This window comes from Pinus tabuliformis, chromosome 7, assembly GCF_031772625.1.
Source record: "Pinus tabuliformis cultivar Carrire ecotype Pingquan chromosome 7, CPIR1, whole genome shotgun sequence".
Lineage (NCBI taxonomy): Eukaryota > Viridiplantae > Streptophyta > Pinopsida > Pinales > Pinaceae > Pinus > Pinus tabuliformis.
In genome coordinates, this window is record NC_142293.1 from 1139404375 (window position 1) to 1139422115 (window position 17741).

At 39.6% G+C, this 17741-nt stretch overlaps 1 pseudogene across 3 annotated transcripts in view; it reads left to right on the plus strand.

The window, feature by feature from the left end:
• LOC149251532 (pentatricopeptide repeat-containing protein At3g12770 pseudogene) overlaps nt 1–17447 on the plus strand; it is an 85548-nt pseudogene extending 68101 nt beyond the window's left edge. For 2 of the 3 annotated variants that reach the window (XR_016266893.1, XR_016266895.1), the window contains 3 exons: nt 15992–16062; nt 16188–16257; nt 16971–17447. The product of XR_016266893.1 is annotated as a pentatricopeptide repeat-containing protein At3g12770 pseudogene, transcript variant X1 (transcript). The remainder of the gene's footprint in view (nt 1–15991; nt 16063–16187; nt 16258–16970) is intronic. The other variant, XR_016266894.1, reaches the window with a different exon arrangement.
• Nucleotides 17448–17741: the final 294 nt, after the last annotated feature.

Sequence of the window (17741 nt, forward strand, 5' to 3'; positions counted from 1 at the left end):
GGGTCACATGCATCAGTCCAAGTTGCTCTCTGAAGACAAAGAACTTCCCTTTCGGCAAAGGCTTGGTAAGACTACCAACTATCTACGCATTAGTCAAGATGTGTTGGAGCCTTACTATTCCTCTTTGCACCATACCCCAGATATAGTGATACCTAATCTCAATGTGCTTGGACTTGTCATGAAACATGGGATAATTTGAAATTCGGATCCCACTTTGATTGTCGTAGTATATCACAGTCGTATCCAATACCTGCTCAAACAACTCTCCAAAGAGCTTCCTCAACCATACTACCTCACAACTAGCCATGCTAGCAACAATGTATTCAGCCTTAGCCGCACTAAGGGAAACATACTTTTGCTTCTTGCTCATCCAAAATATCATGGAAGACCCCAAGCTAAAACAACACCCATATGTGCTCTTCCTATCAACAACGCTACCAGCCTAGTCAACATCAGTATATCCATGAAGTCTCAACTCGCCAAAAGTATATGTCAATCCATGATTGATAGTACCATGCAGGTATCTTAACACATGCTTAGCAACAACCCAATGTGCATATGTAATGGCTCCAAAATAAACTGAATCAAAAACAAAGCATATGTCTGGTCTACTGTTTACTAAGAATATTAATGCCCCAATCAGCTGTCGATACTCAAGAAGATTTTCCAAGTCAGGTCTAGCAGCTTCACCACATGGTTTCTTGATTTTTATTTCCATTAGAGTGCCCATAGACTTACACGTCACCATCCCAAATCTTTCCAACAACTTGACAACATATTTTCCTTGAGAAAGGAAAATCTCACTAGGTCTCTGCCACACCTCTAAGCCTAGGAAGTAGTGCATCAAACCAAGATCTTTCATCTCAAACTCAGAGGCCAACTCCCTCTTACATTGGAGAATAAGAGGCTCTCCACCTGTCAAGAATAAATCATCAACATATAATACTAGAATCAAAGGCATACCTTGGTCAACTTTGTAGTAGAGGTTCGGATCAACATTGCTTCTAGTAAATCCAAGCTTCATTAGATAGCTATTGATGCAGGCATACCAAGCCCTAGGGACTTGCTTCAATCTATAAAGGGATGTCTTTAGCCTGCACACATGAGTCTTCCTGTCATGTTCCTTGAAGCCCGGTGGTTGCTCCAAATACACTTCTTCCTTGAGAATGCCATGTAAAAATGTGGTCTTCACATCCATCTAATGAAGTGTCCATCCTTGGTTAGCAACAAGAGAGATGATAGATTGGATGGTAGTATATCAGGCAATAGGTGCAAAAATATCATCATAGTCCTCTCCCTCTTTCTGGGAGAATCCTCTAGCCACAAATCTCACCTTGTACTTTTAAACACTTCCATGAACGCCATGCTTGATCTTGTATATCCATTTTGAAGTCACAACAAATTTACCTTCTAGTCTCAAAACCACTTCCCATACATCATTCTTCATGATGGACTCATATTCTTCAGCCATAGCATCCTTCCAAACTTGTTCTTTCACAACTTCTTCAAAAGTGCATGGTTCAACCTGTATAATGTTGCTCATAGCTACAACGTATCCCTAGTATCGACATGGCTTCTTGTTATCTTTGAAGGTTACTCTTGGGGCAGCATGTCTCTCAACATCCTATAAAGTGTCACAAAGCCATAATGGTCTCTTCCTAGTAGAGGAAGGATCACATGGAGGGGGATCCAAAGGATCCATGGGTGCCATGGGTTCATTAGCAAAATTAGGCTCAGGCTTAGGCATAGGAAGCTCTTCTTGTACATCCATGGCATCATCTTTTCTCTCAACATTGGTAGGGGAGGAGTGTCCCTTGCTTTCCCAAGAGTAGCATCTTCATCAAATGTCCAATCCCTGCTAAACTCTATATTCCTTTGACCAGGTACATATATTTAAGTATTAGAATTTTCACAATAACCATCAAAAGTACTTTTCTTTCATGAAGCTTCTAGCTTTGTCCTCTTCTCCTTCGGCACATGAAAGTAAACGAGGCAGCCAAAGATCCTCAAGTGTCCAACCTCGGGCTTCACACCTGTGAAGACTTCTTCGGGAGTCTTGTCACCTAAGACTTGGTGAGGACTTCTATTTTGAACATAGACAATAGTGTTAGCAACTTCTCCCCATAGAAACATTGGCAACTTTTGATCATGCAACATAGCTTTGGCTACTTCCATGACAATCTTGTTCTTCCTTTTAGCTACACCATTTTGTTCAAGGTTATAAGGTATGATGGTCTCCTTAATTCTAGCTTCCTTACAAAAGTCAATGAATTCATTTGAAGTGAATTCTCCTCCATTGTCAGTCCTCAAAATTTTGATCTTCTTTCCGGTTTGATTTTCCACTAGTGCCTTGAAGTCCTTGAACATGTCAAATGCTTGGTCCTTTTTCTTTAAGAAGAAAATCCATGTCTTGCGGGAAAAGTCATCCACAAAGATTATATAGTACAAATAGCCACCAAGAGAGGTCACAGGCATGGGTCCACAAAGATCAGAATGTATAAGTTGAAGTATTCCATTAGTCTTGTTGCTACTAGAAGGAAATGGTCCCTTCACATGTTTTCCACTTGCACATCCTTGACAAACTCCATCATGATCTAGTCGTATCTCAAGCATCCCAGAAACCATCTTTCTCACATTAGGCAAAGCTTTGTAGTGAAGGTGAGTGAATCTTCGATGCCACAACTCACATTGATGAGTACTATCATGGACCAATGCTTGGATTGGTCTTCCATTGACTTTGTAAAGGCCTTCAATTCTAGATCCCAGAGTGAAGGCATCCTTCAAGCTAGACTTCCTTGGCCAAGCAAGGACTTTTCCATTTATGAAAGCAACTTTGAATCCTTTGTCCTCCATGGCAGATATAGATACAAGATTCTTTTTCAATCTTGGCACATATAGAACATCTTGTAGATGTATAGTTTGACCAAAATCCAAATGAAAAGAAACAGACCCAGTCCCCTTAATAGGATATGTAGCATTATCTCCAAGAATAATCTTCAAATTGGACTCCCTCTCAACCAGGTTTGAGAGGACTTCACGATAACCAATGAAGTGTCTAGAAGCCCCACTATCTACTAACCAACTATCAAAAGAATCCAAAGGAGAGGAACTAGAAAGAGCAGAAATAAGAAAGTATTTAGATTGAGTTTTAGCTGCATTATTATCATACCTTGAATTTCTTGATCTCTTAGGACGATGAGACTCTTCTCAAGTAGGGGATCCTCTCTTCCTTCTTTGATCAAAGTTGTTCCTTGGAGCACTTCTTCCTTTCGGACAATCTCGGGCATAGTGACCATGCTTGTGGCAATTGTAGCATTGGATCTTGGACATGTCCTTGAATCCTTTATTGTTGTTCTTGAATCCTTGACCTTGCTTTCTTGACTTCCAATTTGAGGGCCTTCCTTTCTCTTTCTTCTTCTTGGCTTGGGCAGAAAATGCAGTAGGTTCTCCTTCTTCATGCTTTTGAATTCTTCCTCTAGAGATCATCCTGGACTCCTCTTGAGTGCACTTGCCTAAGAGCTCATCAAATGTGGGGAGCTTGTCATTGTTGCTAATGGTTGTGATAAATGTTTCCCAATACATAGGGAGGCCTCCAAGTGTAATCAACACCATCTCTCTATCAGGTACAATCTCACCAATAGACAAAAGTTGATCTTTGACTTGTGATATCCTCATGAAGTATGCTTGAATGGTCTCACCCTTGTTCATCTTGATGTCCCTGAGTTGATTCTTCAAAGTGATGATATGGCTCAAATTGTTGACCTCATGCATTCCAATTAGCTTGTCATACATTTCCTTGGACTTCTTCATCTTTGACACATAAGTAATCAGATGATCCTTCAAGGAATCAATAATGATTTTTTTAGCTTTGATTTCTCCTTTCTTGTACTTGGACTTGACAACAACAATTGCATTCTCCAGAGGCTCAGGTACCTTGCCTTCAACATATTCCATAACATCATTCTCTTCCAAAGTTAGATCCAACCTAGCCCTCCAAGTAACAAAGTTGGAGGAGTCATTTAGTTTCTCTTCAACCTTGAAGTATGAGGTAGACATCTTGACCAAGTCAAATGATCTTCAACAACAGCTAAGATATCTTTAGAGGGTAATTGCTCTTGTCTCCTTGAGCTTGTCTTCACCTTAACTCTAATACCTGTTAAATTTTCACAACGTTCTATGTTGTAACAATTACTTGAACAATTTCTTCTTCCAATAGCATTCACTTTACCAATATAATATTCAATCACCCAATAATGGTAAGCAATTGTAGATAGAATAGTAAACAATATGCATAATAGAAGACAACCAAGATCAATGAGACATAGAGATTTAAGTCAAAGAACAGGGAAAAACCCCACTAGGGGGAAAACCCAACCAGATTCTTCTTCTATTAGATCAAATGTTCAACAAAGAAATAATCCAAATAGTACATCCATCAAGTCAAAGTCAACCTTTAACTATCCCAATTCAGTCAATCCAAAAACCATTCAAAGATGAGAAATATATTCAAATCTGGTCAAAGTACCAGTTTGCAATTTTCGGCCCTACAAAAGTATAGTCAATAGTAGTCAACGACCTGCCCTAACCAGTTAGAGTCAATGGTCCAACTGCCCAGAAAAGTTCGATCAAACCAGCAATGAATGCAGCCTTCCTTAGTCAAACCCAGTGAAAACAGTCCACAAACTCTGCCAACAAATCGGTCGACCTTCAAAGTCAACATGTGTTCAAACCCTAGCTTAGATCTGTAGTTAAACGAGTGAAAGTATGCCTAGAAGTTCGGTCAAACTCTCCCTGAATTCGACCTCCCAAAACAAATAAGAAATTCAGTCAAGCCAATTCAAATCAACCCAAGTCAATGCTAGTCAAAGAATGCCCAAAATAGAAAGTCAATGCTGGTCAACATAACTCTTCTCACTCCTTCACACATGTGAACTCGTCCTTGCAATTTTCAGAAGTGTACGAACCATTTGATGAATTTGTGATGTGATGATGATGTCTCCAAGTGAGGTCAATGAACTTGTATTTATATGGGTTGGAGGAGGGTCAATTTCTCTCTCTAGGCCAACTTGACTTTTTCATGTTGACTTGGACTAGCGTAAAAATAATATATTTCCATGTGCAAATTTGACTTTTCTCAAGTAGAAGAGGGGTCTCCTTGGGGGTTGTTGGGCTTCTCCAATGGGGAAATTGCTCCCTAAGCTGCCAGTTTTCAACAATGGTAACATTGAAGCATCTACTCATAAAGAAGAAGAAAGAACAAAGGAGTAGTAGGCAAAAACTTTTGCAAAATTGAAAGAGCTAAACAGAAAAGGCTATTGCAAAATTGGAAGAGTTGAATAGAATGAGTGCAATATCTAAGGAATAGTTGGAGGTAGTACCCAATGTGGAAAAAGTCGACCTCGGGAATAAATCAGCAAGGGTCCATAAATTGAAAAAGTCGTTAAAGTCGGGATGTTTTTGAAAAAATCAGCAGAAACTCGAAAAAATTAAAAAAATACAAAATATTCATTTTTTAAATTTGTATTTAGCATCTAAAGTATCCACAACATCAAATAAATGCATTTCCACATAAACATGAAAAGAAAGCTAATATATAATATGTGTATGAAGCCTAGTGCTACATCACATATCAAAATAGTGAATCAAACACTGAATCTTGAGTCTTGACTCAGTCTCAACCCTCAAGAGTCAAAATATCAACAAAAAATATAATAAATGTATATCATGAGTCATCTACATTTCATAAAGTAATTAGTCACTAAGATTCTGTGCCCCTTTTACGGGAATAGGGAACGACTTTGCCTTTTCCTCTAGAGGAAGAAGGCTGTGCCGCTAGGGCTACAAATGGACTTTGTCGTCCTCCAGTAACAAACAAAATTTGGTGGCCTCTGCCCTCTGTTGTTTCGCATCCTAGATGGTGTCACCTCCTCCTCGTCATCCTCCTCTTGCTCTGCCTCCTGACCTTGCTCCTCCTCCTCCTTTACCTTTGGCTTTCCCTCCCTTGCAGCTGCTACCTCCTTTGCCTCTAGTGCCTCTGGATCCACATCTAACCAAGCAGGGATCGACTCCATGGCAGGTCTCTTAGTCTCAACCCTCCATGTAGTAGTGGTATAAATATTGTCCAATGAGATGGCTTCCACATCAGTTGTTTTCTGAAGTTGTCTCACCCACAATCGGAGATTGTAGTAGACGTAGACCATGTCATTGAGGCGTTGGGACTCCAATATGTATTAGGGTCATAGATTGTAAATTAGTACTTAGAAAATTTAAATATTAAAAATAATAAATGAATTGAAAAAATTAATTCGAGTTTTTTACCTGTTGCGTTTTTTGCTATATATTTTGTCAAATAGACTCCAGTTATGCTCACACCCAGAGGAACTGAATGTTTGGCTAAGCACTCGAATGGCAAGCTTTTGGAGATGGGGTACCTTGCCACCATAGCTTGTCCACCAAGCTTCTACAAGTTAAGAAAAATGAGAAACATAAAAAAGAAGTTAAAACATTGAAATTCTAAACTTGAAGCAAATTATGAAGAGACAATGAATTATGAAATTTGAAAGTTGAAACAAACTGAAGCTTATCTGGCATTTTGGTCGTCCTATTCTTAATAGCCATGATAAACCAAATGTGCCAATTGCCATCCTAGATATCTCCATTTCTTTAGAAATTTCTTCATGTTCTTGCTCAAATGCCACCATCCTCTCAACACAAGTGAGGAATCCATCCTTCACCTCGGCATCAAATCTAAAATCACAAGAGAAAGAAAATGCGGGGTTGAGGTAGATACCTGTAGCATGAATGGGGCGATGGAGGGTATTGTTCTGTCGCTCATCAGTCACTCTCCATACCAACTGTTGTTTCTCTGAGCCCTTGTCTCCCTTATCTTCATAATAGGCACAAATGGCTTCTTTGGCCCTATCCATGTTCTCATACAAGTATCCCATTGCGAGTTTGTTTCCATTAACCAACCGAAGAACCCTTACCAAAGGTTTTGAAATGACACACACCTCCTCTACTCTTGCCGAAAAGGTCTGATCATATGAAACTAGTTTGCATATGCCCTCTCCCTCTAGTTTGTGGCTAATAGATAAAGCACGCCAATCTTGTGAACGAAACATGCTCTTCACATCCCACAGAGAATTCAACAGAGACTGAAGAGATATGAAAGTAGTGGCAAATCGTGTAATGGTAGGATGCACCAACTCTTTGTTGTTGGTGGATCTTCTCATCAAGCTAAGCACAAATGCATGATTATATATAAATTTTGTTATGCTCTTAGATGATTCAACAATATCCCCCACAAGAGGAATCTTACCTATATCCTCCAACATCAAGTCAATATAATGAGCAACACAAAGTGTCCAAAACAAGTTAAGATACCTCTCCATAAGCAACTTGCCAACAACAACATAATTTGCAGTGTTTTCTGTTATGACTTGGACAACATTTTGTGGACCTACTTCCTGAATGAAGATGTCCAACAACTCACATAATAAACGTGCATCTTTAATGTGTGCAGATGCATCAACAAAATTCATAAACATTGTCCCCTTGGGACAACTTGTTCGTTTTTGTAGCATCATAGGTGTTCTAGTCTCAAAACTTTGTGGGGAGGCTAAAACACATGAGATATCCACAACCCAGAAATCGTTTTTGGAAATTCCACCTAGAGAAGGCTCAATTAGATTATTAGCCGATTTTTAAATATTTCCAAGTCTAAACTTAGGGAATATGGTTAATTAATCAATATTAATTGAGATAAGGTGATAATTCTCTAGAAACTCACATGGATCGACAGGGATTTAATATGGGCCCTTGATTAAGTTCTAATCTTGGCTGTTGCTGCTCCAACAGAGGATTATAAGAAGAAGTTGATTGGTAGATGGAGAACACACTCATGAGAACCACAAAGAGTTTGATTTTCTTGGAGAGTTTGATTTTCTAGAGAGCCAGCAGTGCTGGGAGAGTTCAAACTTTAGTAGGGAAGCAAAGACAAAGAGGGGCAGGGACAGTGATTCAGAGGAAGTTTTCTAGATCCGAAGAGGCAACAACAAGAGGCCGAGTTTATTCCCAACGAGGCAATGCAGAGGACTGCGTAGTCAACTTCAGAGGTCAATTCGATTTAGCTGGGGGAAAAATCGATTCAGCTTCCAAAGGCTTGCAAACTCTTTTAGAAGGCCGAAGAATCATTTTCCTTAGCAGAGACAGGCAAAATGGCTTCATCAGAGATAGTTTTGGGTTAGACCTCCAAGGGTCTACGCAAAAGCTTGCGCAGAGGGTCCAAGAGAACGAGCTTTCTGAGCAGAGTTGTGCCAGGGTTGCTTGTGGAGGAAGGGAAATTCCCTTAGACAATTTTGCCCAGATTTTCTTGCTGTTTGGATTGCTAGTTGGGCATCCATAGATTGTACTTAGATTTCACTGCTGCATAATGATAAAACCCTCAGCTGTTGCACCGATTTTCTCGAGTTGGGTTTTTCTGGGGACTTTTGTCCAAAAATAACTGTGTTAATTATTGTGTGTGTGCTAGTATTTTCTCAGTTTCCAGCGCTATTTTTCTTCCGCAGTTTATTTGCGAAAATCATACTGTGAATTATTTGATATTTGTTGTAGTAGATAAATTTAGGAAAACAATTTCCAGTTGCTGTGATAGATGAAATTTTCACACAACTAACCAAGAAGTTAAGAAGGGTTCTACCCTTCTGGTCAATCCAACCATCTGACATGACTATGCATCCATTGTGTTCCCATGATGCCCTGAACTCCTCCAATCTAGCAGTGCAATCACTCTTTTTATTTTGCAGAACAAACCCTCTTAACCCTGCAAAGGTAGGGGCTTTGTACCCCGGGCCAACAACAACAACATCAAACATAGGCTGGTAGAATTGGTTGGTCTTGGCAATGTTGAAAGGAACATCACTCCATAGAAGACACTTAGTGACCAACTTGTCAGCTTCTGCCTTTTCCTTTTTTTTAAGTTCCAATTTGATGCCAGGTTGTGCACCCAGTGTGGTTTTAAGAACAAAAAAAGATGAGAAATATGAGAGGCTGGGACATGTGGGTGTGGAATGTGATGTTGAAGAACCACTCTCACTTCCCAGCACTCCTGAGACCCCTATAAGCTGGTTTTTTACAGCTGCCCTGATGTCTTTTCCTTCTTCTTTATCCATTAATGATTTAATGGTCTGCCAGATTATTTCTGGGGTTGGATTTTGGCACAGTTCTATATTTTGCTCCAGATGGAATTTTAATCTTTTGCCACCCCTTGACATATGCTTGCCACACAACTTGCAAGTCAAATATTGTCTATTGACCCCCCACTTTCAGGTATAGGATCAAGTTCACCATATTCTCACATAGGGTCCAAATTCCTCGGTATTTTGTTTGAAACTTTGAACTTGAATTTGAACCTAGGACACAAAAAAAATTGAAAAAAATTAAAAATTGCCCATTACAAATGTAATTGTTGATTTTAAATTTTAAATGCCTCTTCTCACTCACTTGAACACACTCAGAATCACTAAACAAGGGTTCAAAATTTTTATTCTTGAAAGTTGAAACATGAAAACAATCTATACATTTTGAAGTTTTGATTCAATCTAGATTCTAAACAATGTTTTGATTCAAATTTTTAGCAAAAATAAGCTAAAAACAAATTAATAGAAATATTTAAGAAGCCATGTGTAACAGAGATTGAGATAGAAATTAAAATACATACCTGGCAGCAGCAAATCGACACCTTGAGTCTCTCACGTTGAGCAGTGGACAAATCTACAAATCCACACCACAAAACTAGTAAATCTCCTCGTCATGGGCAATGGCAAGCACCTCCTCTCTCCACAGGGATGAATGGCAGAAAGAAGAGTGAAAAATGAGTGATTTTTCGGCCTTTTCCCTCATTTATCCGTGGCCTAGGCGGGCTTCGCGATTTTTTCAATTGACTCCCGATAACATCGTGACTTTTTTGTTTTCGAAAAAATCGCCAAAAAATTGGCTAGCCCAAAAAATCAGACTTTGCTGATTTTATCGCGACTTTTTCCACACTGGCAGTAAGACAACCAGTGGAGGAGCTGAACTGTCCAAGAGGCAACAACCTGGTATTCGTCCCTCTTAGGGCTTCAGATCGTCACAGAAGGGCAGCTGAAATTACAACAGAGACTCCTAACCTACTGTGCATTCCTGATGTGGCTTATAATTCTGTACAGTGAGCTATTTAAGGACGTTTCTGAGGAAAGATGCCATTTCTGAGCTGCAGGTGCCCTCAGGAAGGTGGCCGAGCATACTGTAACTTCTCTTTCAGACCAGTGAATGAATAGAGTGCAGTACAGGTTCAGTACATGAGAATAGAGTAAAATAGATGACAGTAGAACCCAGCTAAATTGGTTTGATAGTGGATCTGGTTATTTACATTTGCAAACAACAGAATATTGGTGGAATATTGGCTGTGTACATTCTCTGTTCATTGGACAGTCGGTCCTATTTATTGTGGGTTTGAAGATATCATATTGCTGTTGATTAGGTTATTCATGCAGTTTTACTGTTGCTGTTGAATGACTTGTATATTATAGGAAGGAAGGTTCACTGTTGTGTGAGTAGATGAATTTCTGTTCAATTGGAAACCCTAGCTTGAAGGAACCTAGGATGAAAAATTACGTTAGGATATTACAATTACAGACTCAGGAGGCCATGGATGTTCTATGATTTTCTACATTTATCTTTTGATTCTCTTTTGTTTGTATATCCCTGGAGTAAATTGTTGGCACATGGTGTGTTGCAATTTTTTTATGTCCAGCTACATAATTTTCAATCAAATAGAATGATTGTCTAAACTAAATCATGCTATAGTCATAGTGTTGATTTCTGGTAGCATTAGATGTGCTCTAAGTCTCAAATTTTGCAGGGAGGCTTGGGCACATGTATTCCAAAGAACCCAGAAAGCGTTTTGGGAAATTCCACTCAGAAACAGTTTTATTAAAATGATTAATTATTTTTAAAGGGACCCTAAGTCTAAACTAAGGAAAATAAAATAATAAAGGGTATTAATATAAACTGTGGGTGTAACTTCTAAAAGAAGACGAGGATCAAACATAAATGATCTTAGCCATTGATTAGCTTCTAATCTGGGTCGTTGAATGTCAACGAGGAGATTATTTAAGGAGGCTTGAGGGTCATTTGGAAAAACACAGAGTGAGTTCAGAAGTTCAATTTTTTGAAGCAGAGTAGCTGCCAGGAGAATTTCGATTATGAGCTTTTGCAGAGAAAGTATCCGAAGGGAAATCTTCCCTAGTCGGAGAATACTCAACAAAGAAGGCAGAGGGAGATCCAACAATGGCAGCGCTGAGCCAGAGGGGCGAACGCAGAGCCACGCAGAGGCAACGCAAAAGCCAAGAGGGAGTTCAAAATTTGCAGAGGGAATTCGAGTTTCAGAAGCCGGGAGCCAAGGTGTGAGACCGGGAGGCAGAAATCGAATCCCCTGGGCAGCAAATCGCCCAGCCAGAGGATTGATGCTGTCCCCAATGAGCTTGACGCTGGGCTGACGCAGACATTGCACAGAGGCAATCAGAAAAGCCGGGGGCAATCTTTCTGGGGTTGGATAAGCCAGGATTCCTAGTGATAGTGTGAGGTAATCTCACAAATCTCTCTGTCAGGATTATTCTCTGTAACTGGATTGCCGGGAGGGTTTTTCCGAGGACATCTGTCCAAAAATAACTGTGTCAAGTGTGTTTATGTTTCTCTATTTTTTTGTTCTTTTTTTGGGCAAATTAATTAATTAAGTGAATGCTGCAGTAGTATTAGCTTCGATATTTGCTGTAGGAAGTAATGAGTAATTTGTTTTAGTAATTAACAAATAGGAGAATTTTAATCAGTTGCTGCAGTAGTAGATTCGTATGGGATTCTCGAATTTTCACATGGCATCGGAGCAGTTCAGGTGAAGCAAGAAGAACAGTGCCAGAGAACCCAACGCGGAGCAAAAGAGGGAGATCGAAATAGCAGCAAGAGGCAATAGTAAGAACCCGAGAGAAGATTTTCGACATTTGTGGTAGAGATGGCAACCAGTGGATTGAGGGATCTGGATAGGTTGGTTGGAGCATCCAACTATGTCATTTGGAAGGCTAGAATGCCATTCTTTTTAGATGAACATGCCCTCAAGACATATGTCGACAGCGTGGTGGCTATGCCTGCAGAAGCAGATCTGTTGAAGAAGTACCGAGCTGAAATGGCAAAGGCAAAAGGAATGATCCTCGATGGAGTGAAGGATCATGTTGTTTGTCACATCGCTAGTAGAGGGACTATTAGGGAGATGTGGGATGTGTTGTCTACGCTATATCAGGGATCTTTCGAGCAACGGAAAATGTACTTGGAGCAGAAGCTGAGGTCTACTCAGATGTAGAATGGGGAGCGTGTGGATCCATTCCTCACGAAGTTTCAGGAGACCCGTGATGAGTTATCTGCTGTGGGGTCTACACCTCATGAATCAAAGTTCGTTAGACTGGTCCTCAATTCAGTCCCAGACGAGTGGCAAGTCTTTGTCCAAAGTACCTTGGGCAAGGCGACTTTGCCGAATTGGGATGAGAAGTTGCCGAATTGGGATGAGAAGTGGGCAACTCTTAAGCAAGAGGAGCTGAGGAGAGACTTGGTCAAATGTAAACTTGATGGAAGCGGCAACAGTGGGTCGAAGTCCAAGGAGGAGGAGGAGAATGCAGCCCTTGCATCTAAGGGGCAGCAGGAGCAGCGGAGGTGGAAGGACGTCTCGAAGATAAAGTGCTTCAGGTGTGGTGAGATGGGTCGCTACACTACACAATGTCCTCTCAGGAAGAAGGACAAAGATGAGAAACATGATCCACAGGCTGCACTCACGAAGATCGAAGAGAAAGAGTTTGCCATGACAACCGAGATACCTCCAGGAGGAAGGTGGGATGATTTGGAGCTATAGTTCAAAAGAGCTACGGATGAGTAGGATCCTTGAGGAGCCCACCTCTCAGATCAATTCCTTGCCACGGGAGCCCAGATCAGAAGTAGTAGGATGGACTAATGTCGGATGGTGTCGAGGAGTGTTGGAGAGACAATTGCAGTGGCTAGGAGTGCCAGAGACTGAGCAACACAGAGCAGAGTTGGCAGCAGTGCAGATGGCACAGAGCAGAGGCCGGCAACAACGCAGTAGATTCATAGGGTTAGCGCAGAGACTAGCAGTAGTCAGGTTTCAACATTCACATGGTATCATACTGAACATAATTAGTTTAGTAATTTGGGATGTTTTTTCCGTTGCTGATGGAGTAGCAACAACAATTTACAGTGCAGTGGCAGTGGCAGTGCTAGCAGCAGCACAGATGCAAAATTTCAAAGGTAGTTGCAGTATAGATGCAGTGTTGACAGTGGCAGGGTCAACAACAGTACAAATGCAGCATTTGAGTAGTGGTTGGTGGATAGCATGTCAGACATCAGCAGCGCAGAGGACGATGTTATGAAGTCAAAGTGATGCTTCAGTGGTAGGCATTGTTAGATCACATTCCTCACTAAGAGGGAGTGTTGGTTTCTGGTAGCATCGGATGTGCTCTAAGTCTCAAAATTTTGCAAGGAGGCTTGGGCACATGTATTCCAAATACCCCAGAAAGCGTTTTGGGAAATTCCACCCAGAAACAGTTTTATTAAAATAATTAATTATTTTTAAAGGGACCCTAATTCTAAACTTGGGAAAATAAAATAATTAAATGGTATTAATATAAACTATGGGTGTAACTTCTAGAAGAAGTCGAGGATCAAGCATAAATGATCTTAGCCATTGATTAGCTTCTAATCTGGGCCGTTGAATGTCAACAAGGAGATTATTTAAGGAGGCTTGAGGGTCACTTGGAAAAACACACTGAGTGAGTTCAAAAGTTCGATTTTCTAAAGCAGAGCAGTTGCCGGGAGAATTTCAATAGTGAGCTTTTGCAGTGAGGGGCAGGGATAGTATTTGAAGGGAAATCTTTCCCGGTCGAAGGATACTCAACAAAGAAGGCAAAGGGAGATCCAACAGTGGTAGCGCTGAGCCAGAGGGGCTAACGTAGGGCCAGAGGGGCTAACGCAGAGGCAACGCAAAAGCCAAGAGGGAGTCCGAAATTTGCAAAGGGAATTCGAGTTTCAGAAGCCGGGAGCCGGGGTGTGAGACCGGGAGGCAGAAATCGAATCACTTGGGTAGCAAATCGACCAGCCAGAGGATTGACGTTGTCCCCAGTAAGCTTGACACTGTGCTGACGCAGACACTGCGCAGAGGCAGCTAGAAAAGCCGGGGGCAATCTTTCTGGGGCTGGATCAGCCAGGATTCCCAGTGATAGTGTGAGGTAATCTCACAAATCTCTCTGTCAGCATTATTCACTGTAACTAGATTGCCGGGAGGGCTTCTAGAGATGTATTCAGATTTTACTACTGCATAATAATAAAAACCCTCAGATCTGCTGCACCGGTTTTCCTGCATTGGGTTTTTCCGGGGACATTTGTCCAAAAATAACTGTGTCAAGTGTGTTTATCTTTCTCTATTGTTCTGTTTCTGTTTTGGGCAAATTAATTAATTAAGTGAAGGCTGCAGTTGTATTAGCTTCGATTTTTGCTGTAGGAAGCAATGAATAATTTGTTTCAGTAATTAACAAATAGGAGAAGCTTAATCAGTTGCTGCAGTAGTAGATTCGGGTGGGATTCTCGAATTTTCACACATAGGTCATTAGAATAATACAATATTACATGGGGACATGTTCTTGGTGGTAAGGGCTGCACTCCTGCAACATGGGTACTCCAAGGGGGATGTTTCTGCACTACCATGATTCCTTTTGACCAAAGTCTGCCATTTTGTGAAAAGAAAAATGACAAAATAGCAAACTAAAAATAAAATGAATGTTAACGGTGTACACAAGTGGACGAGGAGAGACCTGATGAAGTGCAACTCAGGTTGGTTGGTCTGTCATTGAGTATTCGTCAGAATGCTAATGATTCTGATTCAGGTAGCGACATTACCATGGTTAGTCATCATTCCTTCCTGCAGTGGTTGATGTAAACACTAGTGGGGCATTGCTTTGAGCAATGACTCTTATTTGCCATTTGACATGTTCTTAGCTCAGTTATGACATAAGTCTATATCTTCAGAATTTGTGAACTGTGAGTATTATATTATGTTACATCATGTATTATTTATGATTTATTGTGTTACATGTAATGATGTATGATATCGAGTCATTGTTAGGTATAACATTTCGATGATTTATGTTTCAGTTTTCATATATTTTAATTTTATATTTTTAGTAGTCAAGTGAGGTTCCCTATGTCGGAGAGCCGGATGTCCCCTATGATGTTCCCTAGAATTTGGGTGGTGCTTCCAGATGTCCTCCAAATGCATTTCCCTGCTCCTATGTTCTGCAGACTTGATCGAACATTGGAATAATATATTCATTGAGTAAACTGAGATGGATAGTGGTGAGTTTTGTGGATCAAAGCAAAGGCTTCCTAATGTAGGGTATTGTAATTTTCTGTGATTAATGCTGTATGTTTTTGAACACCAAATGAGGATTGCAGATAGATGGACCATTTAGACTGCACATGGATTGTTGTATTTATGCTGTGATCGATTTAGTCTGGTCTCATTAAGTTTCATGTTTTTATATGTGAGCGCTTCTCTTGTGATGGAAAGAAAGATAAAACATTTCTATTGTTATAGCTTAAAATATTGGTATTTTATCTTGATGTAAAATGAAAATACATCAAAGAGATTATTAAGTGAGTCTATGCAATGAGGATTCTGTGTTTACTTGACATCCTTTGACTTTGAAGAGCAAGTACAAGAAGTAGAAACCAATCTCTGTTTTGAGCCTTCTTTATTTTGAAATTTGAAGTTTAAAGACATGCATGGAAAATAGACAACTCCTATAGATGAAAGTTAGATCTACTCAATGTTAGGCAGTGCCCATATAATCTACAATATTATATCTTACTGACTGTAATTGATCACTTGAATGGATTGTAGGTGCCAGTGGACCATTTTGAGTGTGCATAATGGACTTTCAAAGCATGCAATAGTCAGACGAGTATGTTTATGTGAGGTTTCACTTCTTGTGTTCATCCCATGAATGAATAGATTTATGGATAGTTTTATTCAATAATCTATCTTTGCTTGGATATTTGATAGCAAGTAATCTGGGCATTTTATTTTTCTGGCACAGATGATCTGGAGTACAGCTTAAAAGAACAGACAAGGAGACAATATGTTTCCTTTGAGGGTATTACCAAGAGGTGAAATCAATGTTGCATCTTCTGCTCGATTAGAAATAAGTTGAACAGGGAGTCTGTCATTGATTCATTGATGTCTTGTAAAAAAATTCAGTGTCTGATTGCATACTTTTCAAGGTAAATCATGCATGTAGTTATAGCCTATAGGTCATTAAATAATATTTTTATAGAGAATACAGAGATGGATATAGTGATTTTTGTAAATCAAAGGCTTTTATAATGTAGGGCACTGTAATTTTCTAAGCTTACTGCTGTCTGCATTTGATCACCAAATGATGATTGGAGACAGATGGACCATTTGGAGTGCACATGGATGGTGTTTGTGTGCTATGGACAGTTTCATCTGTTTGCATTGTGTGTCAAATTTTTGTACTTGAACGTTAATATTTTGATGGAAGGGAAGATGAATATTTATATTATTCTAGATTAACATATTGATCTTTTATCTTTTGATGTAAAATGGTAATGCATGAAAGAAGTTGATGCACCAAGGATTCTGTGTTTCCTTGATATCATTTTACTTTGAATTATAAGCACAGCAAAGAGAAATCATTCTTTGTTTTGAATCTCGTTTATTTTGAAGTCTAATGACATGCATGGAGATTAGACACTTGCTACTTATGAAGGTTAGATTTCCTTATTGTTAGGCAATGTGCATATAATCCACAATATGTTATTTCCTACTAACTGTACTTGATCACTTGAATGAATTGTAGGAGCTACATGGAGTATCTCGAGGCTGCATTATGGACTTTCAAAGATTGTGATATGTGAAGTTCCATAACTCGTTCATCTATTCATGAATGAATCATTGCTCGGATATTTGATAGCAAGTGATATGGAGCTTTCATTTCTTCTGCACAGAAGATATGGGTTTCCGGTTTAATGGAACAGATCAAGAAGACATGTTTCCTCAACAGTATTATTAAGAGTTGAAATTATTGCTGCTTCTTCTGTTTGATTAGAAGTAGGTGGAACAAGGAGCCTGTTGTGAATTGCTCAAGCCTCATCGTATATTGTGATTTTTAAGACAGTGGAAAAGGGCAAAAGGATCATAGCTTTGGAAAACAGAAAAGGAAGTCATCTTCGCTTTCTTCCATTCAGTTCTTGAGATTTTGTAAATGTCTACTTTCTCTGATTATAAATTTAACCTTACAAGGACATACCTATAATAAAGAATTTGTTCTATGAAAGGACATGCTAAAATCAGTACCAAAAGCAATGATTAAAATTTTAACAATGGTTCTACTGTTCAAACTCAAAGACACATGACTCAAACTGAAGAGCCACACAGCTATAGAATAAGGGTCAACTCAGCACTGTAATAAGTAGACAGACTAGAAATATTTATACTATTCAAATGTTGAAAAAGAATAGAGACCATTCTACTCCATGACAGTCCATCATATGGCATCAAAATATGCATTTGCTCATCTAAATAGGCAAGTAAAACTAGTACTATAAACATACATGATAGTTTATAAGCC